This window comes from Scyliorhinus torazame, chromosome 26 (genome assembly GCF_047496885.1).
Source record: "Scyliorhinus torazame isolate Kashiwa2021f chromosome 26, sScyTor2.1, whole genome shotgun sequence".
Classification (NCBI taxonomy): Eukaryota; Metazoa; Chordata; class Chondrichthyes; order Carcharhiniformes; family Scyliorhinidae; genus Scyliorhinus; species Scyliorhinus torazame.
In genome coordinates this window covers 30116205-30120707 of record NC_092732.1, presented here as the reverse complement: position 1 = coordinate 30120707, position 4503 = coordinate 30116205, and the positions used below count along the sequence as shown (strand labels likewise).

Sequence of the window (4503 nt, the reverse complement as noted above, 5' to 3'; positions counted from 1 at the left end):
CTGGACCGTAGGGCCAGTAGGACGGTCTTCCAGACCATTCCGTTCTCCCTCTCTACCTGTCCGTTTCCCCGGGGGTTGTAACTGGTCGTCCTGCTCGAGGCGATGCCCTTGTTGAGCAGGAATTGACGCAGTTCGTCGCTCATAAAGGAGGACCCCCTATCGCTGTGTATGTAGGCGGGGAACCGAACAGTGTAAAGATACCCTGGAGGGCCTTGATGACGGTGGAGGCGGTCATGTCGGGGCAGGGGATGGCGAATGGGAAGCGGAAGTACTCGTCAATCACGTTCAGGAAGTACGTGTTGCGGTCGGTGGAGGGGAGGGGGCCTTTGAAGTCCATGCTGAGGCGTTCAAAGGGACGGGAAGCCTTTATCAGGTGCGCCCTCTCTGGCCGGTAGAAGTGCGGTTTGCACTCCGCGCAGATTTGGCAGTCCCTGGTGGCTGTCCTGACCTCCTCGATGGAGTAGGGCAGGTTGCGGGTCTTGATGAAGTGGAAAAATCGAGCGACCCCCAGGTGGCAGAGGTCCTCGTGGAGGGCTCGGAGGCGGTCCACTTGTGCGGTGGCACAAGTGCCGCGGGACAGGGCATCAGGAGGCTCGTTCAGCTTCCCCGGACGGTACAAGATCTCGTAATTGAAGGTGGAGAGTTCGATCCTCCACCGCAAGATCTTGTCGTTCTTAATCTTGCCCCGCTGTGCATTATCGAACATGAAGGCCACCGACCATTGGTCCGTGAGGAGAGTGAATCTCCTGCTGGCCAGGTAATGCCTCCAATGTCACACAGCTTCTACTATGGCCTGGGCCTCCTTTTCGACCGAGGAATGGCGGATTTCTGAGGCGTGGAGGGTACGGGAGAAGAAGGCCACGGGTCTGCTCGCTTGGTTGAGGGTGGCGGCCAGAGCTACGTCGGACGCGTCGCTCTCGACCTGGAAGGGGAGGGACTCGTCGATGGCGCGCATCGTGGCCTTTGCGATATCCGCTTTGATGCGGCTGAAGGCCTGGCGGGCCTCTATCAACAGGGGAAAAACTGTGGGTTGGATCAGGGGACGGGCCTTGTCCGCGTAGTTGGGGACCCACTGGGCATAGTAGCAGCGTTTCAGGGCCTTGGAGAAGTGAGGGAGGGGAAACTCCATAAGGGGGCGCATGTGTGCAGGGTCGGGGCCTATCACTCCATTACGCACTACGTAGCCGAGGATGGTTAAACACGCATTTATCCTTGTTGTATGTAAGGTTAAGGATTTTAGCGGTCTGGAGAAATTTTCAGCGGTTGGCGTCGTGGTCCTGCTGGTCGTGGCCGCAGATGGTGACATTATCGAGATACGGGAATGTTGCCCGTAAACCGTACCGGTCAACCATTCGGTCCATCTCGCGCTGGAAGACCGAGACCCCGTTGGTGACACCGAAGGGAACCCTTAAGAAGTGATAGAGCCACCCGTATGCCTCGAAGGCAGTGTACTTGCGGTCACTAGTGCGGATGGGGAGCTGGTGGTAGGCGGACTTGAGATCCACCGTGGAGAAGACCTTATAATGCGCGATCCTGTTTACCAGGTCGGATATGCGGGGTAGAGGGTACACGTCCAGCTGCGTAAACCTGTTGATGGTCTGACTGTAGTCGATGACCATCCTATTCTTCTCCCCGGTCTTTACCACCACTACCTGAGCTCTCCAGGGGCTGTTGCTGGCTTCGATGACCCCTTCCCTCAGCAGCCTTTGGACCTCCGACCTGATAAAGATCCGGTCCTGGGCGCTGTAGCGTCTGCTCCTGGTGGCGACGGGCTTGCAATCCGGGGTGAGGTTCGCAAACAGGGAAGGCGGATCGACCTTGAGGGTCGCGAGGCCGCAGACAGTAAGGGGGGGTATAGGGCCGCCAAATTTGAAGGTCAGACTTTGAAGGTTACACTGGAAGTCTAAACCCAGGAGTGTGGCCGCGCAGAGGTGGGGAAGGACGTAGAGACGGAAGTTTTTGAACTCCCTCCCCTGGACTGTGAGGTTTGCTACACAAAACCCCTTTATCTCTACTGAGTGTGAACCGGGGGCCAGAGAGGTTTTTTGATTAACGGGGTGGACAAGGAGAGAACAGCGCCTAACCGTGTCGGGATGTATGAAGCTCTCCGTGCTCCCAGAGTCGATTAGGCAGGACGTCTCATGCCCGTTGATGAATATGGTCGTCGTAGCAGTTGAGGGTGTTCGAGGCCGGGACTGATCCAGAGTCACCGAGGCCAATCGCAGTAGTTGGGAATTCTGTTCAGGCAGTGTGTGGTCAGCCGAGCTGGGGTCCTGGGGGTCCATCCAAGATGGCGTCTCCCATTGGTCGCATATGGCTGGGGGTGCACAAAATGGCGGCACCCATCCCTCCAACGTGGCGTCCGCGGAACAAGATGGCGGCGCCCGGGGAGGGGTCCGCACGCGGCCCTGGGATATGGAGGTTGCGGCGACCGCTGGCCACACGGGGCCCGTAGAGAAGTTTGCGATTGCGGTCCGCATTCGCCGCCGGAGACCGCGGCAACCGCCCGGGCCTGACATACCCCCACGAAATGGCCCTTTTTGCCGCATCCCTTGCAGGTGGATGCGCGGGCCGGGCAGCGCTGGCGGGGGTGCTTGGCCTGCCCGCAAAAGTAGCAGCGGGGCCCCTCGGGGTTGCCAGGCCGCCTTTCAGCGCAGGCCTGTGGGGGAACGGGGGAAGTCTCGGGGTCGGCCGCGGAGGGGTTCCACGCTGCCCAGGGGGCCGCCGCGCCGTCGGGAACGTAAGCGCGGGCATTCCTGGAGGTCACGTCCAGGATGCCTGCAAGGGCCCGTGCCTCCCTGAGACCCAGGGTGTCCTTTTCTAACAGGCGCTGGCGGATTTGTGACGAAAGCATACCTGCCACGAAAGCGTCCCGGACTAAGAGTTCCGTGTGTTCGCTCGCCGAAACTTGCGGGCAGCCGCAGCTTCTGCCCAACACCAAGAGTGCGCGGTAGAATTCCTCCAGCAATTCCCCAGGGGTTTGTCGCCTTGTTGCAAGCAGGTGCCGGGCGTAGACCTGGTTTACCGGGCGAATATAGTGTCCTTTTAGCAGCTCTATTGCTGCATCGAAGTCTTCCGCTTCCTCGATGAGGGTGTAAATCTCCGGGCTCACCCTCGAGTGCAGGACTTGCATTTTCTGTTCTCCCGTGGGTGTGTTTTTGGCCGTCCCGAGATACCCTTTAAAACACGCCAGCCAGTGCTTGAAGATTGCCGCTGGGTTTGCCGCGTGGGGGCTGAGTTGCAGACACTCCGGCTTGATTTGGAGCTCCATCCTTTAAAATCCAGCTTATTAAATTGATGCACGATCAATGACCACTAAAGCGAGGCTGTAGTCCAACTGAAGGCTTTAATAAGCGAGATGTTTCCCCCAGCAGCTCAGGTACAGAATGAGGGCTGCTGGGGTGGCACGGGCTATTATACCCCGCCTAGCAGGGCGGACCTACCATACATCTTAACCAATAGAAAGCATACAGTTTCCACCAATGGTGCTTTAGCCTATCAGGTACCGTAATACCGGTTCAGCAAGTTAGACACTTCGCAAGGGTTAGGTCGGACAAGGAGAGCACAAAATCCGTGTACTTTCAACACTCCATTCGGGCGTTATTGTGTCTTTTTTTAATTTTAAAATTTAAATTTTTTTAATTACTTTTCCTGAGTTACAAAGCGAGGGGCGGGATTCTCCGCAATCGGCGCGATGTCCGCCGACCGGCGCCAAAAACGGCGCGAATCAGTCCGGCATCGCGCCGCCCCAAAGGTGCGGAATTCTCCACATCTTGAGGGGCCGAGCCCTCACCTTGAGGGGCTAGGCCCGCGCCGGACTGATTTCCGCCCCGCCAACTGGTGGGAAAGGCCTTTGGTGCCCCGCCAGCTGGCGCGGAAATGACATCGCCGGGCGGCGCATGCGCGGGAGCGTCAGCGGCCGCTCACGGCATTCCCGCGCATGCGCAGTGGAGGGAGTCTCCTCCGCCTCCGCCATGGTGGAGACCATGGCGAAGGCGGATGGGAAAGAGTGCCCCCCACGGCACAGGCCCGCCCGCGGATCGGCGGGCCCCGATCGCGGGCCAGGCCACCGTGGGGGCACCCCCCCCGGGGCCAGATCGCCCCGCGCCCCCCCCCCCCACCCAGGTCCCCGGAGCCCGCCCGCGCCGCCTTGTCCCGCCGGTAAGAGAGGTGGTTTAATCCAGCAGCGGGACTTCGGTCCATCGCGGCCCGGAGAATCGCGGGGGGGGGGCCCGCCAACCGGCGCGGCGCGATTCCCGCCCCTGCCGAATATCCGGTGCCGGAGAATCCGGCAACCGGCGGGGGTGGGATTCACGCCAGCCCCCGGCGATTCTCCGACCCGGTGGGGGGTCGGAGAATCCCGCCCCAGGGCTCAGTGTGTGGGTCAGGGGCAAACCCCTAATCCAGCTCCTTGCCTGCTCCAAAAAACTAATTCAAATTGAATCCAATTCATGGTCCCCATCTGCATTACACTTGATCGTAGCCAAAAGGCCAAGAAGCGAT

General features: G+C 59.7%; 1 pseudogene; it reads right to left on the bottom strand.

The window, feature by feature from the left end:
* Positions 1-4328: 4328 nt before the first annotated feature.
* Positions 4329-4503, bottom strand: LOC140403082 (U2 spliceosomal RNA; annotated as a pseudogene).